The 24,587-nt window shown below is 45.7% G+C and overlaps 1 protein-coding gene across 1 annotated transcript in view; it reads right to left on the bottom strand.

Moving 5' to 3' along the window:
- lamc1 (laminin, gamma 1) overlaps window positions 1-24,587 on the bottom strand; it is a 50,174-nt gene that overhangs the window by 23,521 nt on the left and 2,066 nt on the right. The window lies entirely within an intron of this gene.

Below are 24,587 nucleotides of genomic sequence, written 5' to 3'. Positions count from 1 at the left end.
CGCTCGTCGCTGCTGCTCGGCACATTTTTGGCGAGTCTGAGCAGGCCGGCGAGCAGACGACTCCACCATCCAGGAGCCGTCCGTCAGCGTGTGAAGGAACGCCGCCATGTTTGAGCCGGGCGGCGGGGGGTCGGCTGTGTGCTCAGCCAAAGAATCCGCTCTGTAAACAGCGTGCTGACAGGGGCCCCGGCCCCCCCGGCCCCGGCCCCCCGGGGGCCCCTCTGTGCCGACGGCAAATAAAGGTGAAGCAGCTGATAGGACTGACGGCCGCTCACAAAAGGCTGCAGTTTATTACAGGAAACAATGAAGCAACTGCAAACACACCGACTTCCTCCTCCCACTGTGTGTGTGTGTGTGTGTGTGTGTGTGTGTGTGTGTGTGTGTGTGTGTGTGTGTGGACCTCTGTTGGGTCAAGGTTAATAAGAAGCTGTAACATTTTAAACGGGTGGAGACGTGACGAGTCAAACAAACATGGTGAGCTGTCGTGATGGAGGAGACAAACATCATCAATCAGCAGCAAATCTGATGGTCAGAGAAGAAGCTGCTCAACGATCGATCGATCGATCTGACGATACCTTCATGATTAATCGATTAATTGTTTCGTTTATAAAATGTGCTGGAAGCAGATGATGTTTCATGTTTTCACTTTAAAGATGTAGAAGGAGGACTAAAACAAGAATTAATACAAAAGTTAGACTTTTGTATTAATTCCTTGAAATATTGATTTTATGTGAATTTCACCTAAATTCATTCATTGTGGTGCGTCTGGTGGTATGTGTGCCTGTTGTGACTCGTGTGTCAGTAAACGGAACCTGTTCATGTCGTCACACTTTATGAAGCTGTGTCGCTGATATCTGACACTTTATAGACCAAACAGTCAGTACAGACGCTCACAGAGGCCACAGACTGACTTATGAGAAATCTCCCAGAATGCTTTGCAATTAATGGGCAACATGGTTGCAGAAGCAGCAAGAGAAAAAATATTTTTGGCATTAAAAAGGATGATAACCATCCTAATATCGTTTTTATGGTCCTTTTCCTTATAACAACTAACTAGCTAGCTAACTAACGCTACATCATTATTGTTGATTTGTTGACAGTCCTGCATTTTACATATTTTAATGTTCAGTAATATCCAGAAGGATCAGATGTTAAAGCTGTGATGGAAAATGAAAGTGAAGTGTTTTGTCAGTAACTTGAGACAAAATGAATTTAAACCCAGAGTCAGTCACAACTCAACAGGAAGTGAGGAGCGCGGGATCATGGGAGTTGTTGTCTCCACTGCGGATGAACCCGTCTCTGTGACTCAGACGAGGCGTTTTAAAGCTTTCTTCTTGTTTTGTTTGGTCCCGTCCTGACTTCCTCTCCGACGCTCTGCTGAAGGTTACTTTGAGGAAACCGGTGGATTCTCTGGATTAATGTCAGAACTGAACAACATGAAGAACAAAGGTCGTGTCCTTTTTAGATGATTTAATGCAGAAATCTTTCATGTTATATCTGTAAAGTGAAGTCTGATCTATGATTGTGGGAGTTTCAGAACAAAGGGAGTTTTATTCCGACGTGATCCTGAACATCTGCGATCTGAAGACTTTCCTCTGGCTTCAGATCAAAGAGCGAAGTGAAGCGTTTCATAAGGAGGGTCGGGACGGACACCAGCCGGCAGGAACACGCTCATGTGTCATCTTCACAGAGAGAAACGCCTCCACATCCTCACAAACTGGACAAAGGCATCTGTTAGCGCAGCAATCAGGAGGCAAACAGCAGCGAGGCGACAAACAGGGTTCGGCCCTGAACACAGGTGGCTGCTGGGACGCTCTGATTGGACGAGGAGATGAGGAGGAAGTGATGATGCTGTCAATAAGAGACAGCTGGAGGACAGAGGACGCTGTCACAGGAGCCATCACCTCTTCTTACGCATTATAATCCTGATATCTGATCATTAAAATCACACTATTGGTCTGATTAGTAACTTTTGAAAGATTTCCTGTCGAACTCTGTTAATGAATGAATGAATGAATGATTTAACGGGAGCAGGTGGAAACTTCACATCCACACCTTCATTCCTTTTCTTAATAACATTTCATTTTTTCATTTGAATTTTCTACCATTATGTTTTTCGTCGACTCTTCGTTCTTCTGTTTGTGCTGATTTTCTTTCATATATCAAAAGAAAAATAACAAAAACGTCAAACAAAGTTGAGGAAACCAAAACTGAATCAATGAGTCAGACGATCGATCAGTCGACTGACAAAAAATAATCAGCTTTTCCTTCATATTCAACTTCATCTCCTCAAAGATAAAGTAATCAATAGTACTTACAATAGTAATAGTAATCAATACTCTGATCGTCAGATTTACTGCTGATCGTCATTAACAGATTCAGAACAGAACTTTACAAAGTGTGAAACAAACACACACCGTCGTCGTCTATCGACCCACCGTCCAATCAGAGCTCAGGATGTTCATCAACTCACAGACTTCCTCATTTGAATATATTGATTAACTGCTGATCAGTGATCAGTGATCAGTGATGCGACGAGTCTTAAGTGTTGATGATGTGAGCCCGTCTGTGTGACTGCAGCCCGGCGCTGGAGGAATTCTGTCCGCTCCTCCAGAACAATCGGCGTATTGATGAGAGCAAGAATTTTACAGTGGAGAGCCCAAACAAAGAGCACGCTGTACGTTAATGTTCTGACCCGAGTGACGGCACAACAAACCCGCCCGGCTCTCTGCAGGGACACAGACGAGCCGCCGACTCTGCAGCAGCTCCACAGAAATCATTCAGACTCCCAGCGGGACACAAGATGGAGTCGCTGCTCTGAACCAGACTTCAGTCACATTTCCCATCATTTTAAAAAGCGTCCGTCTCTGCAGCTCAGACTCTCCTGTGGTGACATTATTCATGCTTTTAGACACCAGGACCAAACGTGTCTCCAAAGACAGGAAGTTGACAGGACAGGAAGACATGCTTTTAAGTGTTCTACCAAAATAAAAGCACACTTTTTCTGACTATTTTAAGGCAACTTGAGAAATGAGGTTGAAGGAAGAAAAGTCCAACAGACGAGAGGACACAACAGAGTGTTTCAACCTCCAGACACACAAACTAGCTCTGTGTTTTTGGTAAACAGCACATTTAAAATGAGTTTTCTTGCTCCCAAACGAAACACAGTTATTGTGCCGTCAATGCAGTGATTACATACAAACTCGTTACAGTTACAGAACAAACTGTCACCTATAAATCACAATATAACCTGAAAACATGCAGGTCCAGCTTCCATCAAACCTTAAAGTGCCTGCAGATGTTTGTGAACAGGCGCCTGAAACACAAAGCTCAGGGCAAAATAAGTCAAAGACAATCAGTGCAGCAGGTAGGTCATCTCTGAGGACCCTTGACAAGGCCGTGCTGGACGCTACAACTATGAACATCACCACTTGAGTTTTACATCATGTCGACTACATCCGTGTTAATTTTCAGCCCTGTGGGCCAAACGATCAGGACCTGCTGAGGTTTCAGTCTGTGGTGACGGATCTGATGACTCAGTGGATTTCAGCTCTTCTAACAATCAGCTGATACAGAACTGAAGCTTTCTCACAGAGGACAGAGAAGTGAAATACAAATAGATGTCAGCAGCTAAATATGGACATATCAGTAAAACTGTCATTGTTGGATCACTCAAACCTTTCAGACTGAACGTTTTCTGTTAGTGGCCCGCTGAAGCTCAGCGTGAGGTTTCCTCCTCCTCCGGTTATAAACAGGAAACGACAGTATAATAAAGTCTGGGTTAAAAAACTGTGAACTCAACCTTTAAGCCACAGAACCAAACACTATACAGCCTGTCTTTCTTTCTTGCAGCAGATTTAAGCTGCCGTTAAGACCCTCCTGAACCGAACCTCTCCGCTGAGAAACAAACGCCGACGTCGTCAATTAGCTGGTTTTGCTTTAAGCAGAGCTAACCCGCCTATTGTGGGGCGCTGACCCCGGGAGAGTCTCCTCAGGGGCCCGCCGTCAGGTCCCAACATGAAAAGAGCCTCCAGTCGTTGAGGGGAAGGAGCCTTTCTCTCCAAGACTGTATGGGGAGTGACGGGGGGGCGACGGGGGGGTGATGGGGGGCGATGGGGGGGTGACGGGGGGCGATGGGGGGGGCGATGGGGGGGTTACACAGTGACGGCAGGAATGAACCGGCTGGAATGTGTTTCCGCCGGGCAGAGTGACGCCGGACCGACCGACGGAGAAAGAAAGAGTCCACAGACGAGAGAAGAGGGCGAGCGAGCAACACAGGCTGTTCATGTGAGAGAGAGAGAGAGAGGGGGGGGGAGAGAGGGGAGAGAGGGGAGAGAGAGGGGGGGAGAGAGAGGAGGGGGGGGAGAGAGAGAGAGAGAGAGAGAGAGAGGGGGGAGAGAGAGGGGGGGAGAGAGAGAGGAGAGAGAGAGAGAGGGGAGAGAGAGAGAGAGGGAGAGAGAGGGGAGAGAGAGGGGAGAGAGAGAGAGAGAGAGAGAGAGAGGGGAGAGAGAGAGAGAGAGGGGAGAGAGAGGGGAGAGGGAGAGAGAGAGAGAGAGAGGGGAGAGAGAGGGGAGAGGGAGAGAGAGAGAGAGAGGGAGAGAGGGAGAGGGAGAGAGAGAGAGAGGGGAGAGAGAGAGAGAGGGGGAGAGAGAGAGAGAGAGGGAGAGAGGGGGAGAGAGAGAGGAGAGAGAGAGAGAGAGAGAGAGAGAGAGAGAGAGAGGGAGAGAGGGGGAGAGAGAGAGGAGAGAGAGAGAGAGAGAGAGAGAGAGAGAGAGGGCTGCTGGGAGTTTTTTCCTGCCCAGATATGGAAGACAAGACAACTGAGAGCAGAGGAGGATTTTCCTTCAGACTCTGCTGAAGTGTCCTTGAGCAACAAACCACGGCCTCTGACCTCTGACCTCTGACCTCTGAGCGATCAGCAGAGAAGAGTTCGCTGGTCGTCAGCGTCACCAGCCGGAGGAGGAAACACGCTGTGTCAACCCGATGTTTAAACGTTCATCACGTCTTCCTCTGCGTCTCCAACAGCGTCTGAACGTCCCCTTCGTTCACTCCACAGTGAGCTGAGCAGTGACTAACAACAGAGTCCCTCAGCAGGCTGGTGACAGAGCCCCGCCTCAGAACCAAGCGGCAGAAAAACTTCAATAACGTAAAATAACCGCAGACATTTTACAGTTATGCCAGATATTGAGTGTTTCTGGGCCTCACAGACCACCGTACAAACACAACTTTATGACTTCATTCTGTGATTTGGAGGACAGTTACAGTACCGAGGCGATCCGCGGGTCTCCTGACGGACAGATACCAGAGAACAGCATCCTGTGAGCAGGACCTTTAAATACCTGGGTACATTAGAAACTTCATGACAAAAACATTTCTTGTTTCTCTCAGAAACAAACGTGATCATGATAAACGATAACTGATTATTATCTCATTTCTTCTCTGCTTCCAGCCGTCACACATCCAGTCCGTCAGTGTAACATCTTTGTTTTTCTGGATATCAAACAGGAAGCTGAGGAGCGTAAGAGGCTGCAGCAGACCCAGCCGCTCGTCCTGCCTGTCTCGTCTTGTCTCGGCTCTTTGCTGTCCTCCTCGCTCTGGTTTCCTGCAGTCCGTCCTGTCATCAGACCTGCAGCAGCAGCGTTACAGACGCGTCGAGACGTGTCGGAGGACGAAACCTCGGCAGACCAGACGTTCATCCAATCAGCAGAACGAGGGTTTGATAAGAGAGGAGAGAGAAGTGCAGCTCAGCAGCACGAGCGGTCTGAAGACCAGATACTGATCATCAGACTTCATCTGATTCTCCATCAGTGAACTTTAACCTCATCGCCTCTGTTCAGGCTAACAAACCTCCTCCTCCGTCATCACAGTCTGAGTGAGGAGGATCTGATCCTCAGAGCTCAGAGACAGATGTTTGTCTTCCACCAGAGTTTAACGAGGAAGACGTCCTTGAGGAGGACAGATCAGGACGGGGGAGGAAGACACCACAGTGAGTCCACAGACTCCTGAGAGGACGTAACGAGCTCTGCTGTCCTTCAACAGAACTTCATGTTTCCAGATTTCAGCCAAGGCTACGGGACACGAACAGGAAGCCGCTGTGAAAATAACTGACTAAATGAATGAATGAATAAAATAAGTATTAAAACAAATGATGAAGAATTAACACAAAGGTAAATCAACAGACGCAAATTAAAACAGAAACATTAAATGATGTCACATTGTATATATTAATTCACATCTACACGTATCTGAAGTTTTGTTTTTGGTTTAGCTTATTTTGGCGGGGTCAGTCCTTCAGACGTCCTGTTTCAGGTCCTTCAGTGTGGCTCGGTTGTGACCGCGGATGTTTTTGTGCAGTGCCTCCTGTGAATCGTCTTCCCGCCGGTGGAGCGAGGCCTCGGGGTCGGCCTGAGGGTCGGGAGGGGGAGGAGGGGGTTTACAGTTGTTGTGGAGGGGGGAGGAGGAGGGGGAGGACAGGGGATGAAGGTCCGGGGGGAACGCCCCGGCTCGCAGCACGGTCCAATTAAATTTCCTCCCATGACCTCATCGCATTCTTCTCCGGAGGAACGAACAATGGCCGCTTTGACTTTTGGACGTGTGGGCATGAGCGAGCCTCGTCCTCCATCTGCAGCATCGTCTGCAGAGAGTCGACGCTCGCAGCGGCAACGACAACGTGCACGCAGCAGGTACCGAGCAGGGCCGAGGTCAAAGGTCACCTCTGTGTTTACAGGCTCGTCAGTAATCTGATTATTCTGAGCGAGCTGCACGGACCAGATTATTCTGACTCAACACTCAACTGAGTTCAGTTAACTGCTTCAAAACTACACAGAAGTATTCTTTAATGAAGTTTTAGAAAACTATAAAAACAAATCAAAGTACTAAAACATTTCAGATGAACCTGAATTCCAAAAAAAAAGAAAAGAAATTTGGTTTCACTTTCATGCCCAAAATTATGAATTTGTTGTCATCAGTGTTTAATAAATTATGTCTTGTTTTCTCTGAGTGATGCAACATAAAACTGACAGATTTTCAAAGGGAGTTTGGTGCCTTCTCCAATCAAGATGAACAAATACTGTCAGGGTTACTACTGATTATTCAAACAGTTATAAGATCCAGAATCGTTTGTGAACGAACGTGAGATAAACTTTGGATGGAAAAGAAAACGTAGAAAACCTTCAGTGAACATGTGAGTTCAGACCGAAGCAGGAAACAAAGCAAAGAAGTTCACACTGAAGTCACAACCACGAACTTTGACCTCGTCCCGAACAATGAAAACACACCAAGACAAACATTAAACCCTGATGCAGCGAACAGGCTTCAGACTGAGGCCTTCTTCCTGTCACCACACGAGAGCCTGAACATGTGCTCCAATGTCCACATTTGTTTGACTCAAGAATACAAAGAGAAAAATATCAACTGATCCAACCACTGAACCAGTAACACAACATCACCAGACTCCATTAACAAATGTAGTGATTTTCAGAGTTGTCGAGTTAAAACAAACTTTATAACGTAGTGAAACTCTGTCTCTGACAGATTCTGAATCATTGTCTCCTTCTTGTAAATTCAGCATTAAATGAAAACAGTAAGTTGTGTGTTTGCTTGTAGAAAGTGTCAGTTTGTGGCAGCATGGCTGCACCAGCCTGTCTGCTTCTGTGTCTAAAGTGCTAAAGTCTGACCTGCCAACATTTAGCAGCTGTTTGAACACACTGTTTACACTAATTTCACCATTTACACTCAATTTATGAAAGAAGAAACATTTTATTGATCTAAACATGTCACATTTTACAGATACACTGAACAGTAACCAGTATAGGCGACTTCTTTGTCCCCAGACTCCCTTAACAAATGTGTCAGTTTAGTGAGTTGTTGAGTTGGAGACACTTTATAAACTGTGTGAAACTCTGTCTCTGACTGATTCTGACTTATTTGTTCCTTCTTGTGAATTCAGCATATTAAACATCATTTATTTATTTCTTTGTGTAAAAAATAAGACATTGTGTCCGTTCGTCTCAGGGATTTCATGCACGACATTCAGAACAGAAAGAAACACTGACTGCAGACACAAGTCACACTAACTCGCTTGTTTGAAGCAGACTAACAGTCCAAAAACCTCAAGTGGTGTATTTTAAAGCTCTGAGGCAGAAGAGCAGCATGTGACGACTTCACATGACGGTTAAGTTCAATAATTATTGCCATAAACCAACGAACAGACTCAGTCAGGTTCAGAGCAGCACAGTAAACCAGATCTGGTCTCTCTGCAGGTGCTGCCGGGTCAGAGGTCAACAAGCTGAAGCCTCAGAGAGATAAAGCTCTGCTGGTGGGGGAGGAGAGGCTGACTCACAGGGAGGAATGTGAGGAATGCAGCAGAGTCAAAAGTCCACAACATGAAACAGTTTAGTGCTGAGACTCCTCTGATCCTGGACCCGTCAGAGGTCACCGGCAGAACAAGACTCTTGTAAAGACTCCCTCAGTGCTGTGACTGCAGCCTGGTACAGAACCACAGACCTTCAACACAATCAACCAGAACCGTGAACAGAGGTCAGTCACACGGAGGACGCCTGAAGAACTGAACGAGCTCCTGAAGTCCCGAACACAGAAAACAGACTGAGGATCATTATCATCATCACGTTACATATCTGGGCTCATTTTATGAATGACATCATCCTGTTGACTGGTGTTGTGACAGAACCAGACCGAGACCGAGTCCGTTCAAAACATTTTAAAACACAAGAGAAAAAGGCTTCAGTTCTCTTATCGGCTGAAGAAAATGTACATACTGTAATGTGAGGAAACAACAGCAGGTGTGTGATTCTGGCCCGCGGCCCGTCACACTCAGCGCCTCTGTGTTGGATCGCTGTTAAACTTCTGTTCAGACTCAGGTTTCATGTTATTGTGAAGTTTGAGGAACTCCTGAACTACCTGGGGACTGGGCCAGGTGTAGGTAACACACACACACACACACACACACACACACACACACACACACACACACAGTGTACAGGAGGTTTTATTGTTCGTCTTCTGGCCGTTTTTGTTTCTTTCAGCCCTCTTTTGATTTCTTCTTCACAGCAATTGGTCGAATTTGTTGTCGTCACAACATCACCACTTCCTGTTTGAACATGTCCGTGTGTGTGTGTGTGTGTGTGTGTGTGTCTGAAGCTGGGAGCTTCTGTCCCGCCTCAGCAGCCTGAGCCTCTCTGGTTCTGTCCAGTCGTGTGTGAACTGGGTCAGTGAGGAGGAGCAGCTGTTACACATTAATGTCTCTGTTAATGTGTAACGGCTCCTATAGAGGAATGTACACAGACATTAAGGTGTGTTTGGTTTCCACACAGGAACAGCCCTGTGCTATCAGTCCCACTGTTATCAGGAGGAAACGTTCAGACTGAACATACACCTGACTGAACCGGATCGTACTCCACACAAACAGGACCGTGAGTCCGACTCGCAGCTGGAATTCAAAAATAACAAACAGAGAGGAATTAGAGCTGAAGGCCGGTGTGAGCGCGCTCAGTAGAGCGCCTGCAGGATGCCGCTGATATCACCTTAATCTCTTCTTCTGTTTGATAAACAGAGCCGCCACCAGCCGGGCGCTCTCATTGGACGAGGGGAGATTAAAGTGGCAGGCTGGAGGTGAAAATCTGGAGAGTGTGTGCGTGTGTGTGTGTGTGTGACGGCTCCAGGTCTGAATGGATAAGAGCTTCAGGTGATAACGAGTCTACAGAAAGTTTCACTGAAGAACCTGCTGACCTGAAAGCTTCAGTCACACCTGACATCAACCTGCGACTGAGTGATCAAATCAACAGTCCACCACTGGGACGAACAGACTCCATGTTTCTACTCAAACACAGAAAGAAGTTCATGTTGAACATTTGCTGAATTTACAAGAAGGAACAAATAAATATGAATTAGTCAGAGACAGAGTTTCACACAGTTTATAAAGTTTGTTTTGACTCAACAACTCTTAAAATCACTACATTTGTTAAGGGGGTCTGGTGATGTGTAGTTCAGTGGATGTTTTTATAAACTCAGTCTGTACTGATGCGTGTTCCTGCGACACTGATCACTTTCAGGACGTCTTCACTCGTCTTGATGACGTCACAGTTAAGATCAGTTTTTGGATCTTTCAACATCAAAAAAGTAACCCAGCTCCTGCAGAACCCCCACTGAGACGGGTTCAGCTTAAACATGTTACTGTATTAATGTTAAATAATAAGAGGCCAAAAAAACGTGTTAAAAACTCATCACAGTTTCTGAAAGAGCCAAGTGACGTCTTTCATCCAACCAAAACTCTTCATGTACTGTCAGAAGTGTGTGTGTGTGTTTGTGTGTCTGTGTGTGTGGTGGGGGGATTTCCAATTAAGTGTGTGTGTGTGTGTGTGTGTGTGTGTGTGTGTGTGTGTGTTGGGGGCAGACAGGAAGGGAGTGGAGGTGGGAGGTGGAGCAGCTGCCCTGTCATCATTTATTCTCTCATTAAATCACAGATTTCCTTCAACTGGATGAAACCAAACAAATAATTATTATTTTGTGACGCTGAGTTTTTGTTTGGGACATTTTCTCTTCTGTAATTTAGTTTTTAGTGAAACTTGAAGTCAGTAGTTGAGTTGTAAGTTTGGTTGTAAATGAGGTGAAATGTTCATCGAACACAATCAACAACGAGACTTTACAAACTCCAGCCGTCCACCTTAAAATAACCCGGCAGCAGATTCCCATCAGCCCCGGCTCTGCTCGCTCTCACACAGCAGTGTGTTTGCTGAAGATTTAACAGCAGAGACCACCAAAGAAGAAGACGCTCCGCCCAGAGGTGTCACCACACCGGGACGTCAGGAACAAACGAACACAGCCCTCATTATCACAGACAAAGACACCCAGCAGGACCCCCACCTCCACCTCCTCCTCCACCTCCTCCTCCACCTCCTCCACCCACCAACAAACCTCACAAAGACCCCACAGCTGCTGACACACAGTCCTGAATGTGTGGACTGAAGTCTGACACACACTGCTGGAGGAAAACATTTCAAACACTCTGATGAGACGTGACTGTGGTTTGACCTGAAACACTGCAGAGACAGACGACCAACTTCACCTTCAATGAAATTCAAAAGGAAACAAAATCACTACTTCTAAAACATCCAGCTCAGGAGACCTTCTGTCTGAGCTTTAAAGGGAGATTAAAGGAACAGTTCACTCAAACATTAACCTCATCATCTCCTCCTGATGATATAAAGTCAGGCTCAGCCATCATCTCCTCCTGATGATATAAAGTCAGGCTCAGCCATCATCTCCTCCTGATGATATAAAGTCAGGCTCAGCCATCATCTCCTCCTGATGATATAAAGTCAGGCTCAGCCATCATCTCCTCCTGATGATATAAAGTCAGGCTCAGCCATCATCTCCTCCTGATGATATAAAGTCAGGCTCAGTCATCATCTCCTCCTGATGATATAAAGTCAGGCTCAGTCATCATCTCCTCCTGATGATATAAAGTCAGGTGAAGTCTCGTAGTCCACAGAACATTTCTGGAGCTTCACAGTAAAACAGAGTTGCAGCGTTCTGCTGAACAGCTGAAGCAGCTGGAGATGATTTGAACATCAGATGTCTCCATGCAGCTCGTGAGAGACAATTATTTACACCTTCGTCACGCGGTCGAGCTCTACACACACTTCAGACAGGGTGCTAACGCTTTTAGCTCAGCAGCTACAGTGAAGATTTCAGATTAAGGGTGTAAATAACACGACATGGTCTGCAGACATAATAGCTTGTTGGCTAAGCTAACTAGAACTAGCGCTGGACACATCTGTTGGTAACGACAGATCACCTTCAGTCTGCTTCACTTCAGAAGAAGTTTTTAGTTTTCAGTTTTTTTAGTTTCTGTTCTTTTCCATGTGAATAGAACGATTTTCCGGCACTATGACATGAACTACAGAAATGCTAAGGATGTTTCTTGAAACAGTTGAAGCTTCATGGATTCAGTTTCAAACAACAGACCTGAGCTGTCGTCAGTGTTTCATAAAGCTAAGTTTGCCTCGAGCAATGCAACATAAAACTGAGTGATTTTCAAAGGGACTTTTGAATCATTTCCTCCAGTGTGATAAATACTTCTGTTTGCTGATAAAGTTGTAGACGTGGATGTTGTGGAGTCTGAAGGTGAACCTGGCGTTCAGGAAACAGACTGCTGGAGGTCTTCTGTCTCTGGAAACACTAAAAACTTAATAAAAGAGCCAAAACATGTCGTCTTTAGGATTAAATGACGGTAATCAGGAACATCATGTCCTCCCAAAAACCACAGAGCAGAAAAGACAACATGGAAATCTGCTTCAGCTCTTCAACAAATGAAAAAAACCCACATGAGTGGATCGTCTGCAGATGTCTGAGACATCAACAACAGGAACAATGAGCCGCCGTCTTCACCGCCCGAGGACGTCCAGCCACTATCTGCTGCTGCATCTGAAACAAGAGGCTGCTGACTGCGGTGCAGACTGTCTCTGAGCGAGGCTTTGAAACTTCAGACGAGGTGATCAAAGACTCAAGTTGAACCAAATTAAAAGTCTGAGTTCACACGTAATTAATTCTGTTTATCAAACAGAGAATAATGAAGTTCAGCTCTGAGCTCTGTTTCTGTAAACGTCTCCTCTGTTTGCTGTTGGATCGTCTCCCGTTTCACAGTGAAGACCTGGAAATGAAACCCTGGCCGGGTGTTTCTGTCGCAGCAGGTTTACAGCAGAGACGTCACCACAACAAAACCTCACGTGAGAAAAATGTCCAGAGCTGCAGGCGACCTGCCAGCATCCAGATGTTCAGATGTAAAGACAGCTGCAGGGACACCAGAGCTGCATTATTTATTATATTATTATTATTATCATCATTATTATTATTTCTCTGATTGATCATGGAGTTGTTTGGTCAACACAATGTGGAATCAAATGTCTTGTTTTGTCCACGACGACCCAAAAATATTCAGTTTAGAGGAGGAAATATTCACAATACAAAACTTGCTTTAAAAATCAGTCAATTTTATGTTCCATGCTCGAGACAAACGTAACTCAGTTTATTAAACATAATAACAGCTCAGTCCATGAAGTTTTATTTATTTCAGGAAATATCCGTCTAATTCCAGATGTTCTTTAGTGCGTGAATATTGTTTCTAGTTGGACGCGATAGAAGGTAAAATGTTAAAATCTAAAATCATAAACAAAAGCAGCCGACACTTCTGCCGTCTCACGATAACAATATATTAGCGTTACAGTGCCCACTGTCGCCGTGAAGGCTTCAGTTAAAATACTGTACGGTTCAGCGGCTCTAACTTCTGGCCACACCCACCTGTGATGTCACGACAGGCGTTTTCCATCAGCTGGCAGGTAAAACCCCTCCAGTGACATCACAGATCAGGGGTGTGGCTAAGAGCCTGAACCTCGGCGTCTCTGAACGTCCAGCAGCTCCGTCAGCTGTACGATCTCCAACACTGTGGTGGAAAAGATGAGCAAAGACCTGACGATCACATCAATCAGTCCACACTCTGCAGCCCTCACCGTAATTATCTGTTTACCCTCACTCAGCTTTGAAAACCAGTCACTTTTTCCTCCTGCTCCTCCTGCTCCTCCTCCTCCTCCTCTCAGGGAGCAGGGCTAAAATTACCCTGCATGCATCTGCTTGTCCCTGTAATGCATCTCTGCCCCTTCACAGACTCCACACCGTCTATAATAATAGAAAACCCCCGTCTCTGCTGTCCCCGGGGCCTTGAATCACTTCCTGAGCAGACAGATCACAGAGTCTCAGCAGGACCAGGACCCCCTGAAGCCCCCCCACGATGCCGTAACACACTTCAGTTCAGTTTCCTGCGAGTCGGGTCCGTCCAGCTCGATTCCCACAGCGAGCGTGTCGTCCCACAGGACGGGAAGTGCTTCTTTATGTCCGTTTACAGTCGGGTCAAAGGTTAAAGGTCTCCACGGCCGGTCAGCTTTGGCAGAACTGGAAGTCATGACTGCGTGAGTGAACGCACCAGAGTCCATGCTGGAAAAACACGTTTTAAGAAAGTCAGACGCAGAAAGAGTCGAGCCTGTGTTGTCATGACGACTGAAACAGTCAATCAATTAATTTGATTTATTTGAATTATTCAGCAACTGTTGTCAACGTGTTTACAGCGCCGGCACCGACCCACAACGTCAGCGTGGGACATTTGTGGGATCTCTTTCTGCTCGACTCTTTCAGAACATTCTCTACTTCCATCTCCGAACAAACACGGAGATTTGTTCTTCATCATATATACAAACTAACTAACTAATAGCTGCAGCTGTTGAACGCAGCAGTTTGAGGACGTCCCTCAGACGTGGACCCTCTGCTGCTGACCCGGTGTGGCTGTCTGAGGGGCTCTGGAACAGGAATGTCTTTGTAAAACGGGTCATGTGAATTTGGTTATTTCAGCAGCCGACACTCAAAACTCTCAGGATGTTGGAGGGTCCTCGAACGCACCGACCTGCCCGCTTTCACCAGCATCAGAGTGAAACAAAAAGCAGCAGCCTGGTTCTTTAATGGACCGAACGCAGACCGTTTCATTTGTGATAAATCTCATGTTCAGAGTCAAACCAACCACAGCTGGGTCCGCCTCGTCTACAAGAAACTTTCAAATGCTCCAATGAAACCAATAAACTAAACAACAAGTGAGTTTGATCAGACGATCACACGAGGCTGTAATAAACAGAGCAGAAGAAGAGGTGGCGGACCAGAAACAAGACCAGTCATTGGACACAACAACCACTAATTAACATCAGAACCAGTCGCCTCGCCGGGAGATTTAAGAGCTCTTCACACTCCTCCTCCTCCTCCTCCTCCTCCTCCTCCTCCTCCTCCTCCTCTGGGAGCAGCCACAGCTGATCGTGTCAGTTAAATGTTCGCTGTGTTTCCATCAGGCAGAAATCTTAACGCTGCCGTCTCCATCAATCTTTCCCAACTGCTGTAAAAAAAAGTGTGTTGGCGTCTCCTGGCACTTCCTGTCCTCCTGTCAGACTGTGACGGCTGATAACACAGCAGACATTCTGCAGCGCAGCGCCTCCTCACAGGACGCCTCCATGTTCACCTCCATGTTCGCCTCCATGTTGACGTGAAGCAGCAGATTGTATCAAGCTGTTTAGTCTGAGCCGACATGAGTCGACCCATTCACATGTTTAATCTGAAGACACAGACCCGATCAGAGTTCAGAGACACCGACCTGAATGTAAAGGACGAGCTAAAGGAACATTCTGCTCTTTATTTCAGACACATTTATATAAATACTGGTTCTTCACAGCTGCAGAGGCTGAAGTTAATCTGAACCTCTGACGTTCAGTCAACGTGTTTAAGTTACTGTGGTGTTGTGAAGAACCAGCACCTCGCTGCAAACTGACTATCTGTGCGTTCAAGGACATTCAGATACTCGAGATTTGAGACACGATGTTTTACTTTGGATCTTTGATTTTCCAACAACTTCCCTCATAAATACTGTTCATTTGTCTTTGACATCAGAGGGCCATGAACGCACCACCAGACCAAAAAAACAAACAAAGACAGAAGATCTTCATGCACTCATGAGAAAAGTTATCAGAAAATCAAACTGAAGAGAAACTTTTAGACGTTTGTTGCACTGAAATAAAAAGTGCAGCTGTCTGATGTCAAACCTCGAGTGTCGGACTGTCCTTGAAAGCACCAACAGGCAGTTTTCAGCGTTGTCTCCAACTTTAAATCAATAAATATATAAAACCTGTTAGTCAGCAGCTGAACACAGTCTGTCCTCAGTGCTAAACTGATCCCGGTGCTGTTTGGAGAACACAGATCTAAAAACAGACTCTGGATCAGCTGAGTGTCAGAGACAGACCTCCACATTTATTATAGCATATATAGTTTTATATTCTGCTTCATACGCTGACATGAATGTATTTATAACTTTATAACTAATAACTGCAGACAGCCCGGACGCACCGAGCTCTGATATAAAAACCCTCAGTTCAGACGCTGCAGCAGGAAACTGTCAGCTCGTGATCTTTAGTTTCATTTGCAGATGAAATGTCAGCGCCTGCAGCCAGAACAACCCACAGCTACAATCAACCGTCATCAGCTCGTCTCCGGTGGGAAAGCATCCGTGTGTGTGGAGGCCCAGGTGTAATTACACAGTTACAACTTCCTGTGACTTCATCACCGACAAGGTTTGATCCAGGTGTCGGTTTAATGACAACCTGTCACATGATCGACGAATAGAGACGACGACACGCTTCATGGAAACGAACACACACTGAGCAGAGTTTCCACTCAGCTGATCGACTCACTCAGAAATCACTGAATCGTTCACGACTGTCACCTGACAGCAAACTGCTAGAGGAGGTGAACATCGAGGAACTATCAGAGTCACAGACGTGATGTGAAGTCGACAGTTCAGAGTTCAAAAAAAGACACAAAGATTTAAAAACGACTGACACGACCTGAAGTCACCGCTGAAGTTTGACTCATTTAAAATGATCTCTGAAAATAATTCAGCTGAACTTCAGACTTTATGACCAGAAAACAGCTTCCACTGATCTTAAAGGAACAGTTCACTTAAAAACGTCACATCTCCTCCCCCAGTGTTCTCCTGAACATCTGAAGCAGCTGGAGAAACATCAGATGTCTCCATACAGCTCGTCTGCTGCGATCACAGTCTGCAGAACAGAAGAGATCACAGCAGACGAGCTGCATGGAGACATCTGATGTTCAAATCATCTCCAGCTGCTTCAGATGTTCAGCAGAACGCTGCAACTCTGTTTTACTGTGAAGCTCCAGAAATGTTCTGTGGACTACGAGACTTCACCTGACTTTATATCATCAGGAGGAGATGATGGCTGAGCCTGACTTTATATCATCAGGAGGAGATGATGGCTGAGCCTGACTTTATATCATCAGGAGGAGATGATGGCTGAGCCTGACTTTATATCATCAGGAGGAGATGATGGCTGAGCCTGACTTTATATCATCAGGAGATGATGGCTGAGCCTGACTTTATATCATCAGGAGGAGATGATGGCTGAGCCTGACTTTATATCATCAGGAGGAGACGATGGCTGAGCCTGACTTTATATCATCAGGAGGAGATGATGGCTGAGCCTGACTTTATATCATCAGGAGGAGACGATGGCTGAGCCTGACTTTATATCATCAGGAGGAGATGATGGCTGAGCCTGACTTTATATCATCAGGAGGAGATGATGGCTGAGCCTGACTTTATATCATCAGGAGGAGACGATGGCTGAGCCTGACTTTATATCATCAGGAGGAGACGATGGCTGAGCCTGACTTTATATCATCAGGAGGAGACGATGGCTGAGCCTGACTTTATATCATCAGGAGGAGACGATGGCTGAGCCTGACTTTATATCATCAGGAGGAGACGATGGCTGAGCCTGACTTTATATCATCAGGAGGAGATGATGGCTGAGCCTGACTTTATATCTGAATTTACACTCTGGGTGAACTGATCCTTTAACGACTTCCTGTAAATCTCTGCAGCCACGAAACTAAACGATCAGAAACAAAAGATAAAGACACCAGCTGCCTCGACAGTAAGACCGTCTCTTTCAGAACCGTCTCAAAAAACAAAATGGCGGCTGCGTCGTGGGGGACAGGACAGGACAGGACTTGTGTTGTCATGGAGTCCCAATGACAGCGAGTGACGGTGCAGCAGTGACCCTGAACGCACCACAGGCCTTTTAATTAGCACACAGCGACAAGAATGTGGAGTTTGTTCTTCAAAGTGAAGCGAGATGAGAGAACAAACATCAGGAGCAGGAAGAGGAGGACGTTTGTTGTGTCGGGGGGGCAGGAGGGTAAATAAAGAGCCGTCAGCAGCTGGAGACGCTCCTGAGGATCTGAGGCGGGAAACTTCCTCATCAAGCAACACATCTGAACGTCCTCCGACATAATGACACGAGAGCTCAGGTGAGTGATCAAAGGTCACGTGACCACGAAGGTTTCAGACGTCAGAAACCATCTGCAGCTCGTTTTTATCAGATGGTGGAGAACATAAAGAAAGGTCAAAGGTGGAGCATCATGTCACCTGCCAGGTCTCAGTTACAACATCTAGAGCCCAACATTAATCTGACATTCAAGCTTTTTCCTGAAGAGACATTTTCAAGTAAAGACATCAAACTTCTGGTTCAGCTTCTTAAATGTGACGATTTGCCGCTCGTCTTCGTCACTTCTGACAGAGAATGAAGACTTTTTGAGTTTTTGACTGTTGGTTCTCTCCTCCTACAGAAACGTGTCCTACAGAAACGTGTCCTCCTACAGACTCACGTTCGTTTCTGTTGTTTCTGATCTGACTGAAAATAAAATGTCACCTTAACCTGCAGAGACACTTCGACTGAGACGGTCCTACTGACCCACCAACAGACATCTTTGTTTACAGAACACACAGAATTATATACTGTTGTGACCCCACACACCATACACACTACACACCATACGCACTACACACCATACGCACTACACACACTACGCTCTACACACCATACACACTATATAAACACCATCTCAGCAGGTAATGACATCTTGACTGTTAATTTTACAAACATCTATTTAAATCAATAATTCAGTAATTTATCAAAAAATGTGGGAAAATTTAAATATTCATCATGTCTTCATCACTTCAGATAATTTCAGGCGATTATGAATAAAACTGATTGATTGATCATCAGAATCACTGCTGAGAAGTTTTCTCTCAGTCGAGAAGCAAATGATTATTAATTAGAGCTGCAGCTGTTTATTACTGATCAGGTTCACTGTGGTATGAAGTTTAATCATATATGGAAAATATTATCTCAAGTCACAGAACAGTGATTGACGCTCCGTCATCAGGAGGATGATTTCACAGAGAAGCTGTTCTGTTCGCTCTCCTCTTCGGGTTTTTGTCAAACTGAACTCTTAAAATTCTTCAGCTCTCGTCACTCGAGGCCTCGGGGCCCCTCGAGTGTCAGTCAGGGAAACAATAAAAGGCCCCTGGAGGCCTCGAGGTCAACCGGACTGTTCAGAGAGGAAACTGAACCACAGACTGTTTCTATCTGTCTGTGAGAGCAGCTCCTCCACCTGTCACCCATCACACCTCCGCCCAGAGAGGACTCAGAGATTAAACCACATGTCAGAGTCATAACATGTGAAAACCTCCTGAAAGGCTCCGACACAGCGTCCGACACACAGACTTCATCAGGTGAAGATTATACATCGACTGTAAAAGAAGCATCAACATGCAGCACTGTCTCCACAAAGCTGTCGTACAATCATCTTAAATATGCAAACTGACCAGAGCTGCTACGATTGATCAAATCATCGATCAAAATAAGATTAGTCACAAACTATCTGGGTCACTGATTTATCGTTTGGACCATTTTTAAAGCAAAAACATCAAAAAATGATCCGGTTCAGCTTCTTAAATGTTCTCTGACTGTGAATGACGAGTCTTTGAGTTCTGGACTGTTGGTTGGACAACAGAAGACACCTGAAGACGAGTTAATGAATCAATTGATCATTAAAATAATTGTTTTGCAGTCGCTGATCACAGCTGCTTTGTTCAAAAAGCTTTTATATGTATTTATCTAGTTTTATTCTGAGCTTGTGTGTCAGACAGAAGAGATGCGACAGGAAATAAAGCAGACGGAGACACAACAGAGGTCCTGTTGGACTCCAACCAAAGATGTTAAGGTTCAAATCCCTGAGTCTGACCCGTCTTTACATTCAGGGAACCACTTTTCTTCTTCTCTGGCACCACCGGTGGTACGCATCACTCCTGTTGCTATGGTAACCTGTCAGAGGCAGGAAGTTGTCGGCGGTTGAAGCGACAGCAGTGACTCACAGGTCACGAGGCTCATTAAGACACTTTAAAACATTTGCATCAAAATGGACCGACGGTGCCAAATCAGAGCTGAGAATGTAAACTGTGTTGAAGCAGACGGGTCACGACTGTCCAAACTCATGGTTCTGTTTCTGATTTCATCTTTTTATTTGAGCACTGACGGCTCTGCTGCTGTCGGACTCTCACATGTGGATCAGTAAAGACTCTCCACTTTTGACACGTTCAAATAATATTCACCAAAAATAAAACATCAAACAGCACAAGTTCTGTTCCTCTAATCTGTCCAGAGTGAGCCCTCCTCACAAACTCATCAATAAAGGATCTCTGGAGAAGACAATAAACCAACATGTCCGACGCTGTCAGCGTTTCCTCTGCCACTGTTACTTCTTTTGAATTGAAAGTTTAAACTAAAAGCTGACTTCGATTAGATTTCTGATGTTTGTAACGTGAACACACCTGACAACAACCGACTGTCCTGCAGGAGTCCACCTGTCAGACGTTTGTTGGCTGTGAAATGACAGAGACGTGCAGCTGAACATGCATCGAGTCTTACAGGAAGACATGGGTCTGTCCTGCAGACAGCGGCGGCGGCAGCAGTGCAGTGTGGGAAAACCAGCTGAGAGCTCCTCATCTTCCCAACAAGCCATAAAAGAACAAGTGCACTTCTTTTTCCTCTGGAGTGGCCAGCTGTTGCAAATTATACCAATCTGTGTGTGTGTGTGTGTGTGTGTGTGTGTGTGTGTGTGTGTGTCGGGGGGAGGCGGGGGGGAGGGGGGAGGAGGGGGAGTCATCTGGTCCGGACTCATTGTTTTGTGTCTGAGGAATGAGCTCAGCGTGGGAAACTGGGCTGAGCAGAGATTATGAGCTGCACAGCTGGAAGCTGCTGCTGTGGACTCTGCAGCTGATGACAGACGGAGTCCCTTTAACACGACTTCACCTCAAAATCACTCTGGACTCAACAATCCTGACGTGTCGCTTTGTTTCAGACCGGTTCTGGATCTGCACCAGCTTTTTAAATAAAGTTCTGACAGTTTGGACTCAGTTGTAGTTTCTGACTGTTCTGCCTGTTTCTCTCCATGTTCACACTTCAAAGAGCCTCTCAGGTACTGAAGCACTAACAGAGGCCCTCCTCCTCCTCCTCCTCCTCCTCCTCCTCCTCCTCCTCCTCCTCCTCCACCCACCTCCTCCTCCACCCACCTCCTCCACCCTCCTCCACCTCCTCCACCCACTTCCTCCTCCACCCACCTCCTCCTCCTCCACCCTCCTCCACCCACCTCCTCCACCCTCCTCCTCCTCCTCCACCCTCCTCCACCACCCTCCTCCACCACCCACCTCCTCCACCCACCTCCTCCTCCACCCTCCTCCTCCACCCTCCTCCTGCTCTTTGGATTTTGTGCGGAGCATCAACACTTTTTCTTTGATTGAACCAGATTTCATTCAAAATTTTGCCAATTTAATTCAGACAAACGGCTGCTTGTGTTTAGATTTTAAAGTTTGGGCTTTTTGTGAAACTTATAAAAGTTCTTAACGAGAGCAAGATATTGACCCGACTACAGGATTCTGGTCAGAACAGATGAGGTGAGAGAACAGCAGAGAGTCTCAGCTGTGTTGCTGATAAATGAAGGAGGCCCGTCTCCGTCCATCTGCACGTCTCTTCTTTGTCGGTCTTTCATGTCGGACTCGGCCGTGCAGTCTGAGCTGCAGAGTCGAGTTGGGACACGTCTCCTTCCTGCCGCATCAAAGAGTCCAAACACACAGAAAGACGAGCCGACCTGAGCTCCACAAACACTTCACGCTTCCTGAGATTAAGTCTGCCGGCATCACAGCCTCAACCTGAACCTCATCTTCCAACTCAGCAGAGACACACATGAAGACAGGGACGAGTCTCAAACCTGCGCTGAAATGTTCCTGCAGCACCGAGCTTCAAAAAACTGTCGAGAACGTTCACATGGAACGATTCTGTCAGATCTTCTGACCCGTTTGATCAGATACTTCCTGATTTCAATCATTACCACCAACAACATCTGACAACCCCTGAAAGTATTCGTTCACTGGTCAGATAGCTCCAGACTCCATTCAAAATGTAGCTAATTTTAGACACTGTTAGCTCCAGCGAAGACTTCGTCTTAATAAAGAGTTAAATCTGGTCTCCTCAGATCAGGTTGATCTCTGTGATCACAGCAGACGAGCTGCATGGAGACATCTGATGTTCAAATCATCTCCAGCTGCTTCAGCTGTTCAGCAGAACGCTGCAACTCTGTTTTACTGTGAAGCTCCAGAAATGTTCTGTGGACTACGAGACTTCACCTGACTTTATATCATCAGGAGGAGATGATGGCTGAGCCTGACTTTATATCATCAGGAGGAGATGATGGCTGAGCCTGACTTTATATCATCAGGAGGAGATGATGGCTGAGCCTGACTTTATATCATCAGGAGGAGATGATGGCTGAGCCTGACTTTATATCATCAGGAGGAGATGATGGCTGAGCCTGACTTTATATCATCAGGAGGAGATGATGGCTGAGCCTGACTTTATATCATCAGGAGGAGATGATGGCTGAGCCTGACTTTATATCATCAGGAGGAGATGATGGCTGAGCCTGACTTTATATCATCAGGAGGAGATGATGGCTGAGCCTGACTTTATATCATCAGGAGGAGATGATGACTGAGCCTGACTTTATATCATCAGGAGGAGATGATGGCTGAGCCTGACTTTATATCATCAGGAGGAGATGATGGCTGAGCCTGACTTTATATCATCAGGAGGAGATGATGACTGAGCCTGACTTTATATCATCAGGAGGAGATTATGGCTGAGCCTGACTTTATATCATCAGGAGGAGATGATGGCTGAGCCTGACTTTATATCATCAGGAGGAGATGATGGCTGAGCCTGACTTTATATCATCAGGAGATGATGGCTGAGCCTGACTTTATATCATCAGGAGGAGATGATGGCTGAGCCTGACTTTAACATTAATTATGTTAATCATAGTTAACTGAGCGTCAGGAGACACTTTTATAAAACGCTCCAGAGACGACCTCTCACACATTTCATGAAAAGAAAAACTTGCTTTTTTCGATCATCACAGTTTCTGAATCACTGCGTCACAGTGAGACCTCCTGTTAGCGCTCTGACCTCTGAGGATCTCTGTTCAAAATCATTTTGGCACAAAAGACTAAATATTTAAAATCCTGTAAACAGGAAACAAACTCTCGATGAAAACATGAAACTCGACGAGCTCTTAAACAAACAGACGCAGGATCACTTCCTGTCCAATTCACTGACAGACGTCGTCACAGTCACAACATCTGGATGTTTGAACACGTCTTCACCCTCCAATCTGTGCTGCTTCAGGAGGACAGGCTGGGACTTCCTGTGCGGAGGACTTGTCCCACCGGTGACAGGAGAGACGTCACATGAGCAAACAGGAGGCTCAGCTGGTGGCGATCAGACGCTCACTTCCTGTTTCGGCCTCATACCACAGCTGGTTTTTAACAATAAGAGCGTGTGAGATAATTAAATCACATCAGACTGACTTCACACATTCCTCCGATCACACATCTCTGAGGTTATCTGCAGCTCAACAAAGCCTGAGCTCTAATTATGAGGAAAACAGTGAGCCGACAATGAAAGCAGCCCGAGGACAGAAGACTCAGCGTGTAATTAAACACATTTCCATTTGAAAACGAGGCGTTGAGCCCACTGCAGCTCCAATCAGAGCCCAGCACCTGAGGCTACAGAGACAGCAGCTCAGCTCCAACCAGCAGCGTGACTGAACCGCTCAGGAATGTCAGGCCCTGTTAAAAACAGTAGTGCTGCAGGGAGGCCGGGGCTTCACAAATAGACAGGTATTTTTAAAAGGCCGAGTCGCAGCTCCGGGAAACTAAGACGACGGCTAACAGAGCCGCGACGAGCGCTGCAAGTCAGGAGAGCTGCGGAGAGCCGGTCTGATTGGTCCTTTAGTTTATTAAACATAAACAATGTGAAAAAATCCTCGTCACAAAGAAACTCTTCTTTTATCATTTCCTTCATTAATCGATTAGTTGTTCATCAGAAAAATGTCAACATATTCAGTTTACTGTCACAGAGGAGGAAAGAAAACAGAAAGTATTCACATTTAACAAGCTGATGATCGATCAATCAATCAATCAATCAATCAATCAGAACAGCTGCTGATTCATTTAATAGTTTACAACTTATTGATTAATCGTCGCAGCTTTGTTTTGTCTGATCAACAGTCTGAAACTCAAACATATTCACTTTATACTAACAAAAGACATCGTTCACTCACCACCAACCAAACTCTGTTCAATTTTTTGAGTATTTAACGAAAAAGTCAAGTTTTATGTAACAAGTCAACAGACGTCTGAAAGTCTGTAAATGTCCGACCAACAGTTCAACATCCAAACATATTCAGTTCATCGCGATGCAAAGAGAGAACGCAGCACACGTTTGGGGTTTTTCACGTTACGAAATAATATTTTGATATTTTTGCTTCAGAAATGACTTAAACACAAAAACAAACAATGTTAATTATAATTTCCAAAAACAAAACAGAGTGAGAATGAAAAACTACTCGAAGGCCCTGAACACCTCAAACCAAAGTAAGCGTTCACTCACCACCAACCAAACTCGGTTCAATTTTCTGAGTATTTAACAAAAACTTCATATTTTACTAATTATTCAATAAACCTGAAGTCTTTAAACGTCACAGTGTCGACCAACAGTCCAACA

Source organism: Pagrus major, chromosome 21, assembly GCF_040436345.1.
Source record: "Pagrus major chromosome 21, Pma_NU_1.0".
Lineage (NCBI taxonomy): Eukaryota > Metazoa > Chordata > Actinopteri > Spariformes > Sparidae > Pagrus > Pagrus major.
Note: the sequence above shows the minus strand (reverse complement) of the source record. Positions and strands in the feature narration are given on the sequence as shown.